Source organism: Chinchilla lanigera, unplaced genomic scaffold (genome assembly GCF_000276665.1).
Source record: "Chinchilla lanigera isolate Chin_1 unplaced genomic scaffold, ChiLan1.0 scaffold00020, whole genome shotgun sequence".
Lineage (NCBI taxonomy): Eukaryota > Metazoa > Chordata > Mammalia > Rodentia > Chinchillidae > Chinchilla > Chinchilla lanigera.
The window spans coordinates 20,884,370-20,908,700 of record NW_004955421.1 but is presented as its reverse complement, the minus strand read 5'-3'; the positions used below and the strand labels follow the sequence as shown (position 1 = coordinate 20,908,700).

Here is a 24,331-nt window from a genome sequence, read left to right as displayed (position 1 = left end):
CCTCTCCTCTCCTCTCCTCTCCTCTCCTCTCCTCTCCTTTCCTTTCCTTTCCTTTCCTTTCCTTTCCTTTCCTTTCCTTTCCTTGCTATCTTTTGGTTCCCTTCCTATCATTTCATTCCCTTCCATCTCTTTCTTTCCCTTGTCCTTTGCTCTTCCCTCCTTCCTTCCCTTCTTCCCTTTCTCTCTCTTCCTTCCTTCCTTTCTTCCTCTTTCCTTCCTTCTTTACCCTTGAAGTCCAGGGATTAAACCCAGGACCTTTGCACTGAGCTCCATCCTCAGCCCGTTTTATTTTAATTATTTGAGACAGAGTCTTGATAAGTTTCCCAGGCTGGGCTTGAATTTGCCATCCTCCTTCCTCAGCCTCCGAGAGTGCTGAGATTACAGGTGTGTGCCACCACACCCAGCTTCTGATTCTAATTTCTTTGTGTATCCCCCTTACCTGGCATTATAGCTTAGATCTGGAGAGTCCCCTAAAAGTCTGTGTGTTAAAGGCATTGTCCTCAGCTTGGCAGTACTGGGAGGTGGTAGAAATCTTTAAGAGGTGGCCTAATGGTAAGTCTTTGGTCATTGAGGGTGTGTCCCTGAAGGGATTGTAGGACTCAGATCCTCCTTTTCCTCCCTCTTTTATTCCTGGCCATGAAATAAATGGGAGGCTCTGTGTATGCTTGATGCAGCACCAAACCCAAAGAGATGGGGCCAACAAGTCATGGATTAAAACCTCTAAAACTATATAAACTTTTAGAGCTTTCCTCTTTATACACTGACTAGCTCAGGTATATTTGTTGTAGTAATAGAAAACTGACTCACACATCTGGTCAGGTTAGGGTTAGCAGTGGCGTGTGTCAGAGGCACACAGGATTCTAATGACAATGTTATTATTAAATTGTGTTGAAACATTTCATCAGTTCTCTAAATCTTAATAAATAATAGATCTGAGTTGTTTCACTTGTGACAGCAAGCTAGGAGCAGGATATTTAAGGAGGAAAAGATTTTTGTGAGGCAGAAAGAAGAGGAAGCCCTCTTGGAACATGGAGTCTGACTGGTGGAAGGCTGGCTGTGACTTACAGAAAGCCCTTTTAGACCTCGTGGCGGTCCAGAAAAATCCCATGGAAAAGGTATTGGAATTTTAATGTTAATTTCAATCTATCACTTCTAGTGCAATGCATGGAGAAAATAAAGACACTAAGGTATATTTGTAGTTGTGGGGAGCCAAGGAGGTCCTAGTCCACCTAGTATAATGGCTAACCAAAACAGAGGCCTCAACCAGGGCCATACCCAGGTTTTATTTTGTGACGAGGGAGTGGCTGAGGGATAAGTGACTGAGAGTGGGAGAAAGTACGTGAGCACTGTGAGCTGGGCTAGGTAGGAGGCCTAAAATCACCTCTGCAATAGTGATATGCAGAAAGAGTAATCTACATAACACTATTTGAGGCAGTACCTAATGTTTTGGATGCTTCAGCTTTGATGCGTAATTTTTATGCCATAAAAAGTCATCACCTCTTTTCTTGAGGCTCGGTCTCACCTCAGCTAGTTCCATTTACATTGCTTAAAGCCAATTGAGGAGATAAAGACAAAACTTAGCCAGCTCTACACATGTCAGTACACAGAAATGGGGCCAGGTTTAGCCAAAATGGAGACTATTGCTTTTCTTTCAAAGAGAGCCATCCAGGTGGTCCTCCACAGTGATTGAGAGTATCTGTGGGGAGGATAGAAGCTTCTGGAAGGAGAAAGGAAGATATTTAACAAGAATGAAGAAAGGGGTAGAGACATCCTTGCTGGACATCGCCGTTTTGGCTAACCTAGGCTGCAGATTGAGCAGTGGGCCTAGGAGAATGAAAACCACAATGAGGAGGAGACAGCTACCTTGGCCTCTTGTCTGAGCTATTCTTACCTAAAGCAATTTTATCCTTGGGACTCGGGGGAAACTTTCCAGTACCAATTGCTGAGGAATACGCAGCTCAAATGGCATAATTTCTGATATCTTCCAATTCGCTGGGTTGGCAATCTGGGTGGCCCTTCAGTTGGTTCTACCTGGGGTCACTCGCATAGCTATTGTTCCCTAACAGCTGACTGGGGCTGCTGGGCCTAGTGACCTTAAACTGGTGCCTCAACTGTCTACAGTATACCTTCCCACCCTCTAGGAGGCCAGACGGCGCTTCTTCACTGCATGGAGGTTCTGAGGTGGTGAGAGCTGAAGCTTCGAGTCCTCTTAAGGCCCAGGTGTTGGAACATATGTGACATACTTCTGCCCAATTCTCTGTCAGTACCAACTGAGAAGGTAATACAGCGCTATCATATGCCAGAACAGAAGGAGGCATGATTTCCTAGGGCCATTACCGGAGCGAATCATGCACAGTAGGGATATTCTTTCTACAGTTATTACTTCCAGAAAGTTCTGTTCCCCCAGCCTAAGGGTTTTACCTACAAATGATAGGAATCTTTGCATTTTGGGGGTCACCAGGATAATTAATGGTTCCTGGTCAGTGGGGTCAGGAAGGGCAAAATTAAGCCAGAAATTTTCCCACTCTTTGCTTCTTTCCTCTCTAAAAATCATGGTGTTGACCTGAAGCTTATATAAGCAAAAAGAAAAATTATTTGACACTATAAATTTATTTGTAATCTTAGATCAAATATGCTTTAGAATTGGAAGTGTATCTAATCCTCAAGACTCTTCTGTATCCATTGTAGAACCCAGCATACCACGGCCCAGGAACGTATTGAATGATACAAAAAATATAAGTAATTTTAGTCTTAACTTGTCTCTTTAGAGGAGCACAAAAGAGGATTTATTTGCTACCCAAAGTACCCTCTCTATCAGTTACTCTGGTGCTTAAGCTCAAGTGTGTCAATCTGATTGGCTTGGGAGATACTTCTGGGTGTGTCTGTCAGGGTCATAGAAGCATAGCCTGGGGAGTCTATGTTGGGTCTCATTCCTGCCTCTCTGACACTATTCTTCTGCTCCATTTTCCAGCAGCCACAGACTAAGCAGCTTTGTTCTTCCATGCCCTTCTGCCACGAAGTTTCTGCCTTGGAGACTTCTAACCGTGGACTGACTACCTAGAAACTGTGAGTCAAATATCCCTTTCCTTTTTAAACTTTCGGGTGTTGGGTATCGCGCCCCAGCAACAGGAAAGCTGACAAATACAGGCACTGACTCTTTCCCACCTTGAAACTGCTCCTCCAGTCTTTCTCCTTAATCCCATTCTGGCTTTTCTTCTGGGTCTGGCTGTGATAGTCCCAGACACTAGGCCTTCCTCTTCTCTTCCCTCTATCTTTGGTTTTCCACATGCATTTCTTTTCCCTAGAAGAGTCTTTCAGCTTTCTCTGATGGAATCCCCCCTTCTGAATCCTTCTCATCATTGTTTAGTTGTTGACATTTGATGCAGTATAATTATTTCTCATGGAGCTGTCATGTATACGGAAGATACCCAGAGGTAGCTGTGACCTGCATCTCTTATATACCAGTAGACTACTCCCTATCTGAAATAACGCAAAGTGTCCTCAGATGTTGTCAAGTGTCCCCCAGGAGGCAGAAGCATCCCCAGTGGAGAAGGCCACTATGCCAGTCTATATAATAAAGGCACCAGGAGAGTAGGACGGGTGCTCAATGTTGGCTTCAAATGAGTCAAAAATATCCCTGTACTTAATAACGTGTGTCTCTCAAAGTGTCATGACCAGCAGTATAGTCAGGAGAGGACAGCTGTCTCCAACATGAGTTAAATTACTTGTGCTGTGCTCCAGCCTGAGAGAAACACAGGAAGCTAACAGGAGTAATCACCTAGCACTGTGGATCCCACCTTGAGTTCAAGTTTGAGATCTGCCACTTGTTATCAGATTCCACAGGTCTAGGCTGGGCTGTGAGTAGTTTCAAAGGCTTTGCATGTGTTTCCCATGTGTCCAACTGCTTAAGAACCTCATTAGTGTACCTTTGACTGTGGTCCAGGACCACGTAGAGATCTGTATCCCAATTACTATTTAATAAACTGGAATCTATCATATTGAGGGCCTAGAGATTTTCATTTTAAAGACATCCTAACATTTGGCTTTAATAAGGACAATAAAAAATTAGAAATTATTTCTAGATACCAGACAATAATAAGCTTTCCAGGTTTTTTTCATATTGGTGACATGGTATTATTATTGCTATGCCCATTTGAAAGATGAAGAAACTGAGGCTCATGGTAATTGTGTGACTTTCTCCCAGGCCTGGTATGTTTGGAAAGCCAGGGTCCAATCCAAGGAGTATGCCTGTAGAGTCTTAGTTCCTAACCATTGTACATTCTACCTCCTCTTGGAACACCGACTTCTGAGAGCATTGAGATTTGAATGATTTCTGACTCCTGACACCTTGCAAATTTTCAGATTAATTACATTTTTCCAAGCCATTTGCCTGTACCTGTAAACAGTGATGGCTTTGTGAAAAAGCAATTTTGGAAGTGGTACTAAGGCAAAAGATGCATTCAATGAAATCAATATGAGAAGAACTTGGCTTCTGACCATGAGCAGCCTTTTTATTAAGCATCTTTCTCCAGGCTATCACGGCTAATTCATTGCCATATTTCATTAGAGGAACTAACTACAAGGTTATAAGTAAATACTTTTCCATCAGAAGGAACAGTTAATTGGAAGTTTGATGATGAATGTTTCCGATTTAATGCTGATTGATTGTGCATTCCGAGAAAGCACGTGGAGTTTTGTACCCTCCTTTCCTCTTTTCTTTTCTCCTAGGGGGCAGTTTCAAACAGCCAAATACAGAAGGGGCATTTGTTTTGGTTCTCTTTATTAATGTTTTATCTGTTCAGGATAAATCACAGAGAACGAACAACAGGCTGAGCATTTGCAAGAAGAGTTCACAAAATAAAGTCAAATTTAGAAATAATTTGGTTACATCATGTCTAGTATTACTGACAATATTCAGACAATGTAATTCCTATTACACCTGCTTATAGAAGAAAAAAAACCATTCAGTCAGTAACCCTAAATTAAATTAACGTTTTCAGTGTATATAATTTGTTGCTCAGAATGAAATATAATTATCATTTAGGGAGAGCCATATGGAAGGCATTACCAGCCTTCACTAAGTCTTGGGTTTTAATAGTGATCCGTGACTCAGACTACTTTATCCAAACAGGTTGTAAATTCTGAGCAGAGCAAGATGCATTTCAGTCATTTTTATATTAATTCTGAATGAGGAATTCATTGTCTTTCCAAATTATAATATATTAGAGAGCAATTTCCCACTAAACAAATCAAGGACGCTGAAAAATTAGCTCTCTGGGAGCTGTTTTCTACATCCTATTTTAAATCTCTCTCTCTCTCTCTCTCTCTCTCTCTCTCTCTCTCTCTCTCTGGGATGGTTTTATTATTCTCAGTGTGTATAGTAATAGACATCTGTATTGCCATCTGTATTCTCTTCTTTAAAGTGGAAAGTGAACTCTGAAAAATGTTAACTGTTCAATATAATTTCATTCCGGGCAGAGTCTGGAGCCTGCAATGAGAGCTCACATTTAAGAACCTTAATTAATATTTAGAACATCATCTCCCATAGCTACAACATTTCTCTCTCAAAGATGCTCTTCTTGGGGAACCACAACCGTAAGTCATGGGAAGGGCAAGGATTCACTTAATTTGTACCTTGTGGGTGCTCAAATGTCTTCAGAATTCATGGGTCTGTTATATCAATCTAAGATTTAGATGCATATACATAATCTTGTAGAATAGAAGGGAAATGGTAATAATACAGAACTCCATTGAAAAGCAAAGCAGGGAGAAAAAAACCAAGACCAGAAGCATGTTTTAAGAAATGTTTGCTTTGCATTCTCAAAATCTACTTCTCCTGTCCTCTTTTTTTGTCCTTTATGCATATATGTGGGGAGATTGTTATATGATATGTGCTGGTATTTCTCATTCAACCAATCCGGCAAGCCTTTTGATTCACTGTAAAGATTAACTTGGTCTCTGTTTGGTTTATCTGGACCTAGGACTTTCTGTGCAATGCTTATTTTTGTGGCTATTGACAATGCAAATTTCTGGCTCTGTTTCACAATACCTGACTTATAAAAATGAATTAGGAACTTACTATCTGATGGGCTGCAGTTTCTCTGAGGAAGAGGTGCTGGTGGACACTAAGACCAAAACACCCTCATGTTGAAGAAGAATTTGTCCAGAGGATCTCAGGAAGAAGTTTATTGAATTTTAAAGGATTTCTCTGAGGTTGCCCTGGTATTTCTCTAAGGTCATTCACTTGGCAGGATCTGCACCTGGGTTGGTCACTGGACACTAGAATATTTCAACTCCATGGTTCCCAAGATGGGATAAATCAATTGACAGATGTATGACATGAAACTACCAGCCAAGTGACTTATCTCCCATGGACTTGTCCTCTTTTGTAGTCTGAAGGCAGTCTTAATCCAACTTTAAAGTTGGATTAAGAGGACAGAAAGCCAGGAAGAAGAGTTTTTATAAGGAACATAAGTAACTGTCACCATGTAAAAATTTTCTGTACTGTTTCCCTACTAAAACCAATCCTCCCAGTGTATGTCAAAATGAACGCAAACAGCCTTCTTCAATTAAATGGTGAAAGTTGTCTTTATACCAAGAACAGCTAAATCCAAAGCCAAGTCACAGACGGTCATGGAAATCATCTGTAAAGCCATGCTGGTACTAAGGTTCTATCGCAGACACAAACCAGAAAGTCATAGTTTCAACCAAGCATGAACATGGCTGGGTAGTAGCAGAATCTTGCAGAGGGGTCCCAGCGGCTTCAAACAAAGATCATGAGAAAATTCACGGTAGATCTTCATCAAGGTAGGCAGAAGAGCACATTTTGTTTCTTGCCCTTGTTCCCTTATGGGTAGTATTTTAATCATAAAAGGTTTTTTTCTAAATAAAAAATATATATCGAAGTGCATAATCATAAAATATATATTTTGGAGAATAGCTCCAAGTTAGGCTCAGGAAAAAAGACTTTTCATATCACTTGATCTCCCCTTTCTATATTTAAACATGGTTCAAATGGTTTGTGCTTATAATGGTTAATTTTGCATGCCTACATCTTGTAATCTGAGCAACTACTTTGAGGACAGCAATGTGCAATGCATTACCGGTTGTTAATTTCTGATTATCCTGTTTTGAAACTGTGTCATTGTTTTATTTATTTTTTATCTTTCTCTCTTTAAAATAAAAGCAATGGAAAAGTATTTAATATTTCTTTCTTGGTGAGTCGGAGTCGTGAAGCACAAGGTTGCAAAAAAAGTCCAGAGAGTCTATCTTATTTCTTCTATGTTTATATATAAAATGCTTAAATCAAGCTTATTATGTAGCAAATATTAAAAGTATATTTATTGTTGTCATTAACGTGAGAAATAAAGCAGGTTATATGTGTAAGTTTTTTAGCAGAATGCCTGCCACACAATACATGCTTAATAAATGGTACTGATATAGATGAAATATAATTTTTATGATAAATATATAATATCATTATTATTCTTTGCTTGACACATTCCCTACTTGTCCCCTAAAACCTCCACTTCATTTCATCCTCAATAAAAACTAAAAGCAGAAATTCCATTTGACCCAACTATTCTCCTTGTAGGCATCTTTCCAAGAGGGTTAAAGACCCCCTATTATAGGAATACATGCACACCCACATTTATAACAGCACAATTCACAATAGCTAAATCTTGGAAGCAGCCTATGTGTCCATCAACAGATGAATGGATAAAGAGGATGAGGTACTGACACACAATGGAGCATAAAGATAAACCTGAGTCATTGGTAGGAAAATGTATGCACCTGGAGACCGTAATATTGTGTGAGCTAAATCAGACACACAATCTTAAATATCACATGGTTTCTCTTATATGAGAAACCTAAACTGTAAACAAAGAGAAAAATACAAGCTAGATAATACAAAGTGGGGAGATAAATCTTCCTCAAATGGGAAGAAGATCAAGAGATCAAGGGAGGAGAGAGAGGAAAGGGGACGAGAAAGAAATGAAGATGTGACATGTGCACTCACCAGCTCCTCACAAGGAATGCAGACATTATATATGTACTAATGTACTATATATATGTGTACTAAGGTACTAATGTACTATATATATACTATATGTACTATATATATATACTACTATATATGTGCAAATGTACTAATGAAAAAAGTTAAAAAGTTTTCCCCCTTATCCCAAATAACTATTCTATCTTCCATGGCACTGTGGTATTTATATATTATATGTACTTATTTAATTGTACAATAATGATTTGCTTGTTGTGATGTCCATTTTCACAGGTTTCTTGAAAGCCAGGATCATGGTGTCTTTAGTGTAAAACTTCTAACAAGTCGTGCTCCAGGGTCAGCCACATGGTAGGTGCTCAACAGACGTTTGTTCATCTGAACAAAAAACCCCAGATTGAGAGAGAAGTATGGCCAGAGGAAGATGGGAATGTAGAAAATGTTTTTCTTTGAAAGAAAAAGTCTCAGGGGCTTACTCGAAAATAGGCCAACTGTTCACAGAAACGAATGCCAAAAGCCGTGTACGAGCACCTCAGGCTGGGTGCAACCCAAACGCTAGAGAACGGCCCAGCCTCCTCCCGTGTCTCAGCAGCTGCAAAACAGATGGGAGCAAATGTGGTTCAGTGTCGCTGTTAGGCTGAGGAGAGGGGCCCGGCTTCGGAGGGGAGAGCATGCTTTCTGCCACGTGCTTGTTCGAAAACGTAATGTCCTTTAAAGTTCCTTTCCACCAAACCTAGGCAACCTGATGTGAGCTTTGGTGGTCACGGGGGAAAAGGGTCTAAAATAATCTACATCTGACCTTCATGACTATGAAGCTTCGATGTGAGCCATCTTGTCTAAAGATGTCCTTTCATCTTTCCCAAGGTCTTGCATTTTCTTCAACCCACAAAGTGACATATTTGCAACAAATGTAGTCAGAGTGGCAGGAAGGATCTGAGCAGAGAGCTTTGGTCCAGAAAATGTCCCTTGATGGGGCCAAGTCTGCAGAAGTGCAATGGTTTGGTACCAAGCCGCTGCCACGCAAGGAAAATCCCAAGCAGCTGTGTATGCCCCCCCCCGCAAGCCCCCAGGCGGAATAAACAGCCTCCATCTCCTCTGCTGGGCTGCAGGAACAGTCTCCACGTTTGTTCTGCTTCCTCCTGGGCCCCATCCCCAGGCCCCAGACAAGGGTAGCTTTCGTTTCTTCTCTCGCTTGTGGCCTCACTCAAGCAGCCATTTCACATGACACAGGATGCAAACCCAGCGTGAGGTGAAGTGACACAGAGAGCTGAAGAAGAGGGTGTCTTCCAGGAACTCCCAGTCTTGCTGATGACAACGAATGTAAATGTGCATTGCTGCACAGTTGTGATTGGTTCCCAGAGAAAAGCATGCTCGAGTTATCATTGACAGGGGGGTAAGAAGGGGAATTGTACTTAACTTTCCTGATAAATTAGTAAGATGAGGGTCTTTTGTCCAGTGGGGGACACAGGAGGACACTGGCACCAAGTAGGAATTCTAGAAAAGGCCTTCAGGGTCAGAGTAGACTTTATAAATTGTTCAAAGTCATATCAGTTATGTGATAGAGATTTCCTTTATGAGGAGCTTGGGGGTGAGTGGTTTGTGGGATTTTAATGGCATTTGTCTGGCACCATCATAATCTTAACTACCTCCAGGTAGGAAGTTCTTGCACCTGCACTTCTAATAATCCCAAAAAATGTTCCTGCATGAAAACCAAATGGTTGGACCAAGGATGTAGTTTAGTGGGCATATTACCCAACTGGCAAGTGCAAGGCCCTGAGTTCGATTCCTGGTATCCAAAAAAAGAGGCTGGCTTGCTCATTCCTGGAATAGGTCAGCAGAACGTACATCTAAGCTTGACATCACAGGTACCTGCATCTTAGGCAGCCATGTGTGCTCATTCTGGGAAGTTGCTCCCGGCACTGTAAAAAATATACAAGCTTGTGGCTTGTGCAAAGGAAATTCAAGAGAGCCAAAAGGAAGAATGAGTTGCTTTACTCTCTCAACACAAATTACGCCAGGAGAGTGAGGGCCATAGAGATGACCTATGGATGGAAGAGTTTGTGGACATTGTCTAAGTTCTGGGTAGTCCCAAACTACAATGGTTTATTAAGGTTGCATATTCTTGTGCTTTCCTGACATTCAGACTCAGCACATGTTATGATTTAGATCTAAAACGTGCCCCCAAATCTCATGTGTTCAGGGGTGGGGCTTTCGGGAGGGGACTGAATGATGGGGGTGGATTACTCACTAGTCGATTAATACATTGATGAGTTCATAGCTGACTGTGCTATCCGAAGGTGGGGCCGGGTTGGAGGTGATCACTGGAGGTGTGACCTGCAAGGGTGTGTTCTTACCCCAGCTCCTCCTTGCCTTCTCTGCTTCCTGGTCATCGTGAGTTGAGCAGCTCTCCTTCACCGTGCCCTTCTATTGTGCTCTTTCTGCCTTGGAGTCAACATACCATGGACTGAGCCCCCCAAAACCATAACTTAAAATAAAACTTTCCTCCTTTAAATTGTGGGTGTCAGTATTTTGTCTCAGTAACAGGAAAGAGACCAATATAGCACATCTCTGTGTCTTTCAAAGTCTTTAGGTTGTAGCACTTTCCAAGACAAACGTAGACTCTTCCTGACTTACAATGGCTCAAACTGCATGTGTATATGAGTTCTTTTTCTTTTTGACTTTACAGTGTTGCTTTTGCTTTTTGTTTTGTTTTTTTTTTGTTTTGTTTTGTTTTTCATTTTTCTTCCAGTACCAGGAATCGAACTCATGACCTTGCACTTGCTAGGCAGGCACTTTGCTGCTGAGCTAAATCTCCAGCCCCTTGACCTTACAATGGTTTAAAACAGACAAAGATTCTGTAGAAACTGTATTTTAGATGTTAAATTTTGATCTTTTCAATAAATTACATGAAGTAGTCCAACATTGTGTTATAAAATAGGCTTTGCAGAAGATCATTTTGCTCATCCATAAGCTAATGTAAGTATTTTGAGCCTATTTAAGTAGTCTAGGCTAAATTATTATATTTCATAGGTTAGGTATGTGAAATACATTTTTAACTTATGATATTTTTAATTTATGTTGGGTTTACTGGTACATTTTACATTGTAAGTCCAGGAATATCCATGCATTCATGACCAGTAGCGATCATCTCTTACTGAAATATGCTGATATATGATGATGTTATCATGTCTTTGTTTTCTTTCTTTATCTCATTTAAAAGATTGTTCTCTTTACTGGGAAGATAGAGAGGGATGGAACACTGGGAAACAGAGAGTGGGAACAGATAAGGAACCTAGAAAGACAAAAATTCCATGTTACCACAAATCATACGGGGAACCTTACAAGCAGGAATATTTGAGGAGATTTTATCCATTAAGAGTAAACACTAAAAATGTGAATATTATAAATCCAACAATTAAAACTTCATACAACCTGTAGGTACAACGAAATTTTCTAGCCATAGCACACAGTTGGCAAACTTTTTCTTGTAGAAGTTTACATAGTAAATATTTTGGCTTGTGGGTCCTAGAATCTCTGTCTCAACTACTCAGCTGTGACACTGAATCTCAAAAGCAGCCACAAACAACACATATGTCAAAGAAATGCAGTGAGATTTGGCCTTTTGGCAGTAGACTGCTAATCAATGCAAGATAAAGTAATAATCGCTATTCTACTAGTTTAACACATCTTTTGATCCAAAGGAGAAAAATATTTTAGGGCACATTTCCCATGACCTTACCAATGTTCACAGGCCATGATTTTGTACTAAATCAGGGAATTTCATCTTTTTCCTGAGATAGAAACTTTGGGGCATGTATGACCCCCCCAGTGTCTCACTAATTCTATAAATTTAGATCTCATTTGTTTAAGGAAGCAACTTTGTGTTTCAAGAGAACAAAAAACCACTGGATTTGGGGCCTTTGCCTAGAAGGCAAGGACCCCTCAGACTTTTTCTACAAACACAGCTATGAACTGGGGGAAATGACATACAATGGGCCCAGGTGACTCACTTCTACTTTTTCTCCTGTGAGGCTTCTCCTTATCTCATTAGAAAGCCCACTCTTCAGAGGACATTTGGTTCATTCAGTTTTAAGTTCAGTGACATCTTAGGCCAGCCAGTGAGTTACAGACCTAGTCTGCACATGGATAAAATCAGGGCGAGAATGTTAAGAGAATTTCCCTTTAGGGAATTCCATATGGGCATATTTCAGATACTTGAAGGGCCAGATCTCTGGTCTTTGTTTTTCCCTTAGCAGAGATGTACAGAAATAACAGAATGACTTAGACAGTTAGACAGGTCAGGTAGGTCAAATTAAAATAAGATAATCTCTCTGGAGCACAAATATTTCCAAGCTACAGCCATTGGCCTATTTATTTAAAATACTACTAGATAAAGCAAAACTCCTGCATAAGAAAAAGATCTGCAAAGGCATTCAAAGGTGATTTCAATAGGATTTAGGGGCTTTGACAAGTTTTAAGGGTCCCTGCGAATCTGGTGAGACATTTCAAAAAAGGATTTTTTAAAACTATGATGAGACTCCCAGTGAGGACAAGTTAGACAATATCAGCCCAAGAACCTGACAGTTACCGTAGCAAGGAAGGGAAGTTTGACAGATGGAATCCTTTTCTGATAATCTCAACAATGTAATCTGCAAAGGCAAGTGAAGCCCAACCTTACAGATTGTGTGCCAAGTGTAGGGGTGGCCAGAGGCCGTGCTGGTCCAGAACGCTTGTAAGTCATACTCTTGTTTTTCCATGACTTTTCTGCCTCTAAAGAAGAACCGGAAACATTTGTCCAGATTGTATTTTGTAAAATTTTACCTAATCTTCAGAAATAGGAAGAGACGGTGAGAAATAAACATGTATTGTTAGAAAATGTCAGAATATTGTACAAAGTCTGCCACCAGCCCAAATCCTTTGCCTATCAGCTGTTAAAATTTCTTTTCTCTATTCTTTTAGTCCTGTTCCTCTTCCAAGTAAAATTTTTACATATGGCAAAATAAGTATTCGAAATGTGTTGGGCTTGATGACTTTTGAAATGAAACGAAAACACGAAATCAGCTAGCGCCAACCATAAAAATATTACTAGCGTCTCAGAGATTTCCCTTGGGGCCTCTCCCTGGTACCACCCATTCTCTTAACGTAGGTTACTTTGTATTGGGGATACTTAAATGAAGGTGATTTTCCCATCCCTTCCCTGAGGATTTGGCAATGTCTGAAGACCTTGCTGGGTTCCACAACTGCGGAGTGGGTGCTACTGGCATCTAATGTAGTGGGGATGAGGGTAAACATACTTGAAGATACAGCAGAGCCTTCTACAACAAATAGGAGCCTGCTCCCAAACATCACTAACCCCAATGCTGAGAAACCCTGCTTTCTGTAAAAGGAACAAAGCACTATTTTTTTGTGTGATTGGCTTCATTTTTTCACCATGATATCTGTTTCCATTTGATCCTGCAGTTACTAAATAACTACAGGGGGTCAGGGATATAGCTCAGCAGCCCAGTGCCTGCCTGGCAAGTGCAAGGTCATGAGTTCGATTCTCAGTACCAAAAAAAAAACAAAAGAAAAGCTAAACTAAAGGAGATTCCATATAAGCTTGTTGGCATCCAAATTTTGTATTTGTTTTTACGGAAAATTGTATTGCAGTGATGTCTTAGATCAGGGCTTCTCAACCTTGGCCCTGTGGACATTTTGGGCCATTAGTTTCTCTTTGGGGCCTGTTTTGAGCACTGTAGGATGTTTAGCAACAACTCTGTCTTTTACTCACTAGATACCAGTAGGAACACTCCCTCCTCCATTTATGACAATCAAAACTGTCTCCTGATATCGCTAAATGCCCTGTGAAAGGCCGAAAGAATTGCTCCTGGTCAAAAACTAGTGTACACTAGGACACATTCCTTTACCAAGCAAAATCTTCCAGGATTCATCTATTAATCGCCCAGTTTAAATAAATGCTTGGTCTTAGAAGGCAGGCAGAGGAAATCTTTGACATTTCTTCTGTTTAAGACACAAGGCAGATTTAGGATCTGGAATGAACGTAACAATCAATGAAATTATCTGAAGATCAGACTCTAAGCATCTGAGACCTGGCTCTTAAGTTCTGTTTTCTAGCATGGGCCTTGGGAATGTTTAAAAGTTAGCTGTTGAAGATAAACTTTTCAATTCAAAGCCTCCGTCTGGCATGGACACAGTTTAAGTCAGGGATGGCTGGAGGCTGCTATCTGAGGGCATTTCCCTTTGGGTTAATGTTTTGGCAGATAATGTTTCTATTATGCTTGAATATTCCATCCCAGGATCATTCTCAAGGCTGAAGCTGTTGAATATCATAACACCGGAGGGAAATCAGCTCTTGGTAGATAGGGAAGGAAATAGCCACACTTTATTGAACACTTACTATCTTCCTGGCACTGTGTTAATCAGTCTACATGCTTATCTTTCTTAATCCTCACAAGGATCTAATGGGGGTAAATATTACTACTTCCGACTTATTAATGGGAGGACTGAGGCTAAACAATTTGACTAAGGCCAAATAACTAGTACCTGGTAGAGTTTGTGTTTGAACCCAAGTGTGGAGGGTTAAAGGAGGCTGGAGACTCTTCGGCAGTTCTCTCTTTGGTAGGTAGGGCTGATTTCCCCTGTCCTGGAATCTAACCTGGTTCTGTGACTAGTTTTGTGGATAAGGCAGGTCTTCAGAGAGCTGCACCTCTACTTTCTCTTGTTTTAGAATGTGCCCTCATATTCAGGGTGGTAAGACACCATGTTAAAAGTTACATTCTTTGGGGGCTCCCATATTAGGGGTGGGTGTTAGGAAAAAGGAGAGACAGAGAGAGGGGGAGGGAAGAGAGGGAGGGAAAAGAAACAGAGAAGAGAGAGAGAGAGAATGAACAGACGTGTATGGAAACAGCAAGGGGTCAAAAATATGAAGGAACTCCTCTTGGACCCTCCAGCCCAATGGCTTCCTAGCTGCAGGATGCTGAATGAATGACCCCTGTAGATCCATGCCGAGTTGTAGCATCAGCCTGCTGAGCTCTGTCCACCAACAGCATTATGAAGAAGTAAGGTGGTTGTTGTTCTAAGCCAGTAAACTCTGGGGTAGGTTGTTACACAGCAATAGATAAGCACATCCGTAGGTCTGCTTTATTCCAAAATACTGGGCAGGTTCCAGGAAGCTGAGAGGTCAGGATCAAGGTCAGGGGAACTGACTTTGTCCTATTATCATCCATCCATGAGGGGAACGGGCTGTGCTCTCTCCCAGGCCCTTGGATTCTAGACTGAGTTTGGATTACACTGTGCTCACAGCTCTAGGATTGAAAGATCCTCTCAATAAAGACACCCCTAAATCTCTAGGCTGTGAAGCACTGCCAGTACTGTAGACGGGTTTCTCTACTTCACAAAGTCCAGTTCAGGGAGCCCTGAAAGGCTTATTTTTGAGGATATCTCAGGGATCCATGAACAACTGAATACTGGACTCTAACCAGACAAAGCTAGTATTTCTTAACCATCGGAAGCAATGTCATATAAAAACACTTGAATAATTATAGTTATTATTTATTTTTACAGTTACCTTTCACTTCTGGCAAATAATACTGGCTTTTCATTTGCCAAAGATAGAAATTTTAAGGCAACTATAATTTAGAACAATGAATTTATTTTTAAAATATTAGTAAATAATGACAGTGCTATGAAAACATGGATAAAATGGTGAAAATGATAGATGGACTACCAAAATTTGGGAAACACTCAAAGAGACAAAAGGAGATAAAATACGTTGGTGAGCCATCTTCCATTTTTCTTTTTGATCTGGTTATTTGCACCCGGAGCTGACACTATGAATCACACGAAAGGTATACTCCGTATGCAAATCATGACTCATGGCAGAAATGGCAGAAGTGCACGCACCACTGAACATGGCTCAAAATGGAATCTAAAGGAAGATGAAGCTGCTTATAAGGAAAAGCAAAACAGAGGCTATGGAATATTAGAAGTTCCACTTGGAAAGCAGTGGGCTTAGGTGGAAGTATTATGTTTCACTTGGAAAGCCTGAATGATCACTGATGTGACAGGTTCTGGGTGCAAAGGTAGAAGAGCCCGTGGGGAAGGACCGAGCTCGAAGTCAGCGTGAAGGCTCTGATGACACACGGGCAAGGCCGTGCTGACTGGTTTGTAGATGCCACTGCGACACCGTGCCTTTGTCACCGCACTTGGGAAACCTTGTCCTGGATGCTACAGCTGCTAGCCTGCAAGTGCATGGTGATTCATGTGTTTTCTATGTACAGTTATATAAGAAGAGAAATCAATCTGCATGTCTTCCCATGAGGCTTTTTGTAACAGTTACCCTTGGGGTAGGGATAGGTGATACATCCACTTCCTAATATTTGGACTGTACAGTGCTCATGCATTACATGTCTAGACAGAAGAAGTTTCAAAGATAAGTAAAATTAGGGTTAGGGAAACTGAAAATTGGGGTGGTTAAAATTGAGCGCTAGCTGAGAGTAGTGGTGCATGTCTAAAGACCTGTCTCAAAAAAGAAAACAAAAACAAACAAACAAACAAAAAATTGAGTAATCCAGAGCAATCTAGGATTGAATTTTAGCCCTGCTACTTACTACCTGGTCCACGTAATTAACCTCTCCAAGGCTCAGTTTCCTTTTCTCTGAAATGGGGATAATGGTCCCCACCACACAAAGCTGTTATGCTGCGTGAGATATTCCCCAGGAGTCATTAGCATGGTGGCAACATAAGAAAGATCCAGTTAATTAAAGTATTATTTAATTACATACTATCAAACACTTAAACTATTACATAAAAGATGGATATTATTAATCACAATGGTAACAGTAATAATTACGTTTCAGTAATGACTGACTTTTTACTATAAATGTGCATTACTTTGTAAGCTAGAAAACACTAATTGCTGATCCAAAATAGTTTATGCAGTTGAAACAATTGTTGTCACCACTATGATGGCTAATCTTATGTGTCCACTTGGCTAGGCTGTGGTCTCCAATTGTTTGATTGGACGCTAGTCCAGATATTGCTGTGGAGGTATATTTTTGATGTGATTAACATTTAAATGTGCAGAATTTGAGTCAAGCAGATTGTCCTCCATAAAGTGGGTGGGCCTCAATCCATCAGCTCCAGGCCTTAAGAGAAGGCGCCAAAGGCCCCTGAGGAAGACATTCTGCTTCCAGTTGCCCTGTAAATGCAACACTGAAGAATCAGCTCCCTTTGGAATGTCCAGCCTAGCTTATTTCCAAGCTGCCAGCCCCACATTTGCCTGAGCAGATCCCTTAAAACAAATCTCCCTGTGTTTCTCTTCTCTTTTTTTTCTCATATCTTGTGGATTCTAATTTCTCTGGACAAATTGATTAGAACAACCAATAAACAAATGTACACATAACACGCAAAGGTCCTCATACAACAGCAGTCCACATCAGATAAGATCAGTAATATTCTCCTCTGTTTTGGGGTGAGGATGCTGAAGCATACAAAAGCCAACTAACTAATCCACAGTCAGTGATTTGTTTGTAATATAGTGGGACAGAAACCTCTGGTGGCTCATTCTTGTGCCTGCAGAACCCTTCACATGGCACCTCAAACATATTGTCCTCCTACTCAATTAGGATCTTGCACCAGAGAGCTTATGCACACGCAAGCCACAGATTAGGAGGTGGCCCTCTCACAGAGGCTCCTGCACACACACTGACCTCATCTCAGCACGGCAGTCCACGTACAACCCACACATCTCCTCTTCTTCCTCTCAGAACCTGGTCCTTGGAAATTCAGCATCTATCTATCATCTATCTATCTATCTATCTATCATCTATCTAACATCTATATATCCTGAACTCTCCGAGAACTATACTGGTCATGCAATTAGGCCCCCAGAAAATTCAGCTATGTAAGAGGGAGGGTGACTGCAGAAGCAGATTGTGTGTTTATACACCTATAGGTGTGCCTATAACTTTTCTACTGTTTTGCCTATAAGACAGAGGGAATGGACAGGCCATAGTCTTTCAGTGTTAAAGACCTCAAAGATTTCCAGTTCTCAATTCCTTCCTCTATTCTTACTTTACCTCAAGGCCCAACAGGAACTGGGTTAGAACTTTTGGGGACAGGGTAAGCAAGATCCTTTATTTTAGGCTGACAGGAGTCTTACTCTGGAGTTCAGTATTACTTTATGACACAGGCCCTCCATTATCTTTCAGATTTGAAGGTCATTTAACAGATTAGAAATGCCTCCACACAAGTTTGTGTTTGAGCTTCACCAGACAGTGGAGTCAAGGCAAAGACGATTTCCTAGAATACATATTATAATGCTAAAATTCAAAGAGATAAAGTGCTGTAGACAGATGAGATGTTAGACTGGTGTATGACTATTGTGTAGCCAAGACTTTCTTTAGGATACTACACTGTGTCTTTCATTCAATAAATAAAATTCAATAAATAAATCCTTTATTTAAAAAACCATAACCTTTATCATAAGCTTCATGCAATGATGCACAGAACGGACACACACCAGCTTTTATAGAGCTTCCACTGTCCAGGGCTCTTTTTCTGAAACAGTTGACACCAGTGGTTCTTTACCAGAGGAAATTTTGCCCCTTAGAAGACATTTACAAAGTCTGAAGGCATTTTTTAGTTGTTATAACTGGGAGTGGGAAATACCACAGCTGTAAAGTGGGTGGAGGTGGAGACCATAGGACAGGTCTCTTCAACAAAGAATTATCCAACCCAAGAAGTCAGCTTTGCTAAGGCTGAGAAATGTTAAGCTCAATCACCTATTTCCTCCAATTTATGTATAAAGAATAGAATTTAAAACTCATCTTAAATAAGGAGACTCTAATACATAAACTGTTGGTCCTATCATGTAGAAACTATTTGGTAAATTGAAACAGGAAGTTGAAAAGGTTTCTCCCAAAGAAAAATGTTAAACAGAAAATAAGAGAGATTTGTCCAACTACAGTCACAATACTGTCTACTATGGTTTTGTTTTTCTGTATTTACCTACTTACCCTTCCACTTTTCTGCCCTATTGTGACACAGCATAAATCCTCACAGATTTGGAGACCAAGCCTTGGACTTTTCAGCCTCTAGAACTATGAATTAAAAGGCTTCTGTCCTCTACAAATTACCCAGCCTTAGGTGTGCTGTTATAGCAACGGGAAACAGCCTAGGATACTGACAAACTGTTGTAGTAAAAGCAACATGCTATGTGTGAATAGTGTTTTCTTGTGCCTTTGAATCTCCCTGCAAGCCAGTCAAGGAAAGTGAGACCCACACACTCAGACAACTAAAGGCATGCTTTCTCCATGAAATTTGAACATTACCATCTCATACGGTGGGAACTTGCTTTTTAATTGAAATATCTAATTTCTGTGAAAGGAGGAAATACTTTCAGGCAAAAATGATGTCTTAGTAAAATACTGGACTGTACAGTTTCTTTTCCATCCAGAGAGTAAAGTGCACATGAGGTTATTGTCCTGAGTCTGGGAAGTGGGACCCTCAGGGCTAACTGATCACCCACAGTGGTAGATTTTTTTTTTTTTTTTTTTTTTTTTTTTTTTTTTGTGGTTTTTCTCCGGTACCGGGAACCGAACTCACGACCTTGCGCTTGCCAGGTAGGCGCTTTTGCCGCTGAGCTAAATCCCCAGCCCCCACACAGTGGTAGATTTGCAGGGCATGGTGCAACAGCTTTCTCAGTTAAGAAATGGCTGGGTGTGTAGCTCAGTGACAGAGAACTTACATAGCATACACATGGCCCGGGGTTCCATCCTAAACATCAATGATGTGTGCTCGTTATGTGTGCACAAACACACACACACAATAAAGGGTACAACTGAGTTTCTTTTCTTATTGCCAGGCTTTTTTTAAACGTAAGTATCTCTTATGGGAAAAACAGCAAGAGATTAAAAACAAGTTAATCAGTGGGTGAGAATTAGTTTTAGTGTAATGTTTGCACTTAAATATGATTAACGTGTGTGACCATAAACAAATTATTTTCCCTCTTTGGCCCTCAGCTTCTTTATAAGTCTGAGAACAGATCATTTATAAATTCTATGAATCATATGTTGACAGGATAAATTATGCTCATTGTGATTAAATGTTCAGAATAATCTTTTCTCCTCTTTCTTTTTCTTTCTTTCTTTTTCTTTCTTTCTTTCTTTCTTTCTTTCTTTCTTTCTTTCTTTCTTTCTTTCTTTCTTTCTTTCTTTCTTTCTTTCATCACCTTCCTTCCTTCCTTCCTTCCTTCCTTCCTTCCTTCCTTCCTTCCTTCCTTCCTTCTCTTGTCTTTCCTCTATGCTTGCTCTTAAAGACAAAGTTATCAAGGGGCTGGGGATTTAGCTCAGTGGCAAAGCACCTGCCTGGCAAGCACAAGGTCATGAGTTCGATTCTGGGTACCAGAGAAAAACCAAAAAACAAAAACAAAAACAAACAAACAAACAAAAAGACAAAGTTATCAATAAGATGGACAGGATCCATTTTGTTCTAGAAGAAGCAGACTGACAACACTAAGTTGGTACTTTTGGTCAAGTGATAAAAACTGAAATTAACAACAAAAATATGTCAAGAAAAAAGCTGGTACTTCACAGAACCCTGCCAGAGTTTGTGTTCCCATCTGATGTTACTCTGCCTATTATCAACTTTAACCTTTCTTACCAGTGAGATCTAAAATTGCTAGAAGGCCCTGAGCAACCCCTTTATCATGACCAAGATCACTCAACTCCCCATCTAATCCATTCATCTCTCTGAAAAAGGAAGAGGTCACAGGGTCACAGTGAAGGGTGGAGGTATGTGTGGGTTCTGTCAGCAATCTTTATTTTTCTATAGATGTGTATTTTGTGCTCATGATTGGCTTCTCTTGTTGTTTTTCAGAGGAGGAGTGTATGTTTAGAACCAGTAACTTTAGTTGGCAGACCTTTAACCTATGAGAGTTTTGTGGGGCTGCTCAGTCCCCTAGCTCATTGCATGTTCTAGGGAGATTCCTAAGAATGACCATCAAGTTCAAGAAGAGAGATTCTGTCCTTGTTTTTTCTACTGAAGATGCAGGCAGGGACCTTACTGGTGCAATATGTTAATCACTAAGAACTTACCTCCCACTGGAGGTAAGGAAGTTTGGGGGAATCCTAAGCCTTGAGTTTATTGTCATGACCCCCACCCCAAGCTGGCTTTTAGAACTTTCTTTTCACACTTCGGTGTGGTCTGGGGAGTTCCTCCCAGAAAGTTTTCTCAGAGAACAAAGCTTACTGTTTGACAAGACAACATTTATGTCAGTCTCTATACTAAATCAATAAGGAGTCCATTCTCGTGTTGGGGATGAACAATTATGACATTTCCTTTCCCAGGGCATGAATATAACAGGCAATTTACCATCTAGCTAAAAGGCCCAGGTTAGGACATGCCAGTTCTTATTTTATGGCCCCTAAGGTCAAGGAAACTCTATGCTCCCAAGTAACCCTGGAACCAGGTGGTTCCAGCTCTTTAGGCTCCTTTCCCAAAAATTTGTACTGCAGCTTCCTAAAGTTGGCTAGAAACCGTTGGAGTTTGGCCTGACTTTGTAAATCTTTAGCTAACAAGGACCTAATTCAAAGCTGCTTTTAAAAAATCAAAACTACAGTGAGTGCTATTTTAAATTAACCCTGAGGTTTGCAAGCTTTTTGATTTCTTACTTTCTCTGTGGAAGACCGGCATTTTCCTCATCATCCATGACACCTTGACAGGTGAGCTGCCGAACGTGCCATGCCTTCAAAAAAAAGAGTCTCATTGCCTGAGTGTCTCATGCTTGTCTTTCAGCATGCTGATTTGCTCTGGCTACACTTTTGGAAACTGGCAGCCTTAGGGAGGATTTTGTGACCAGTGTTATGACTTTACTGTGAGCTTGCCAGTCCTCTTCTGATTCCAGTCCAGTCAGTCCTGTTGGGTCTTGATGCTTAGTCTCTTTGTTTACTCCACAGGGGATTTCGTCACAGTGCCTCCGGGAATGGACTGCGCACAGCTTTCTGTATATATGATGGAACTCCGTCTCAAAGTGTGTTCCAAGTATTAGGCAACCGCTCTTCAACCTTCTTCCAAAATGGTACTTTTAAAAGTTAATTTCTTTTTACCTGCTTTCAGAGGCACGTTTTGGCTCCCCTGCATATAAAAGAAGTTGATGCTGGGTTTTCTATCCTTGAATTGAGAGTGACATGGTTTGAAGGCTGAAGAATGTCTTTCTGGAAAGGATAAGGCATCCTGTAGGCAGTTCCATCATGAAGAATAGAAGGCTGTGACCAATTTAGGAAGGAACCATTGTAATTCAACCACTGGGTTCAAACAGGAGATTTGGTGGAGTGCGTGTCATAAGCTGTCCTTTGGATTAGATCCATCTGGTCCAGGGATTTGTGAAAGCATCTTTTACCATTTATGTTCTTCCAATATGATAAAGGACAACTCTTCCAGCCAGCTGAACATATCACCTTTACTGAGAGATTTTCCTACACTGAAGGAACAGAGCAAGGAGGTCTTTTATCATTAGTCAACACCCTGTGTATCTTGGGCAGTCTCAGTCAGTACATCTAGGCCCCAAACACCAAGTCTGAGCTCGTACCACACCGTAAGGGATTCTGGAGTAAGGCTGCTTCAGCTCAGCTGGAATTTTTTTCCAAAAACACAAATGCCTTAGGTCAGTCCAGTCACCAATTTTTGAGCACACACTGTCATTAAGATTGGTTCACTGATGTGGCTCATGGTCTTTTCTCTCTGTTTTGTGTTTATTCCTTCAAGAGAGATTCGTATCTTCTTGCTTGCTTTTGGAGAAACAAGGATGGGCTTAGGTAACTTCTGCATTTTTAGCTGCAAAATGTAATATTAAGAAAATGAATTCATAGGGTAAAATTTCCCAGCACAGTCCACAATTAGACACAGTGTCATCTCTGTGCTCTAAATTCTGGGGTAGCTCCTATTTCACTTGGGACAAAAGCTGAGGTCCTTTCAGAGACTTCAAGGCTCCATTTCTGACTCATTGTACTCTTTTACCTCATTTCCTGTGACTGTCCTGTGTTGGTCACTCGTTATTTCTTGAACACTCCAGGCAGGTGCCAGCTAAGAACCTTGGCATCAGCTATCCCCTCTCCCCTGAGACATCCAGGGGGCTTGCGCCTTCCCTCTGTCCAGGGCTTTGCTAGCTGCTCACTTTCTCAATGAGGCCTTCACTAAAACTGCTGCCTGTCTCCCTAACTGTCCCTGCCAGCCCTGCTGCTCTACCCTGCTTTACTTCTTTTTCCAAAGTAATTAGAAATATACTATGCAACTTAATCTACCTTACTTGTGCCCTCACCCTCACTAGAATGTAAAGTCCACAACAGAGCAATTCTTGTTTGCTCACTCTGTTCATTGATAAGCCGACATGCCTAGAATAGTGTTATGGCAGTGGGTTCTTCTCTCCCTCTCTGTGTCTGTCTGTCTGTCTGGCTGGCACTCTCTCTCTCTCTCAATGCCTTCAACCTACATATCTTTTACCTCAGAGTAACCTCTCCCATGGTAGGAAAATTCTGAATGCCAGAGATTTTTGTAAGAACACTATTGCTTGTTTCAGGTTGGAACTAGCCTGGTTTAAAAAATGAAAAATCAAGAACACATGGTAAATGGTGTTCTTACTACAGGGAATAGTGTTAGTAGCCACTGAAGACCTGGTCCCTTTCAGGAATTTATCTAGGGGAAGTATATCTGGGATGATTTTGGTTCTTAAGGAACAGACAACTCACTTCATGGGTTTTAGAAATAAGAGAATATACCAAACCACCGGACCATTTCATCTCTGGGTATCTACCAAAGATAAATGAAAACTTATATCTACAAAAGATTTATATAATAATGTTCTTAGCAGTTTGCTCTACAATGTGGAAAAATGGACACATGCCAGGCATCTATCTATAGAGGAACAGATAAACTGAGGTTTATCTCATACAAAGGAATACTCCTCGCCAGTGAAAATGAATGGTACATACAGCAATAGAAATGAATCTAAAAACTATTATTCTGAATAAAAGAAGCCTGACACAGAGTACTACATGACTCAACTTAGGAAATTTCAGAACAAGTCAAATAATATGGAACAATATTAGAAATGTGCTTGCAGGTTTGAGGTGGAGATTTACAAAGAATAAGGGAATATTTGAAGGTTATGGTAATGCTTATATTTTTGTAAGGGTTTTGGTGACACAGATGTATTTATTCATCAAAACTTAGCAAATGTCTGGAAGATCTCCAATCCAAGGCTATCCTGGACCATTTAGTGAGACCCTGACTCCGAAGTAAGTAACTAAGCCCTGGGGA

General features: G+C 40.7%; 1 long non-coding RNA gene across 2 annotated transcripts; it reads left to right on the top strand.

The window, feature by feature from the left end:
• Positions 1-1,631: 1,631 nt before the first annotated feature.
• On the top strand, positions 1,632-23,237 carry LOC102015853. Of its 2 annotated transcripts, none has more exons than XR_001233827.1 (4): positions 1,632-2,278; positions 2,972-6,807; positions 8,291-8,365; positions 21,973-23,237. It is a non-coding gene; the product is annotated as an uncharacterized LOC102015853 (long non-coding RNA). The 2 variants fall into 2 exon arrangements; XR_260798.2 differs by lacking the exon at positions 21,973-23,237 and adding an exon at positions 8,879-10,581.
• Positions 23,238-24,331: the final 1,094 nt, after the last annotated feature.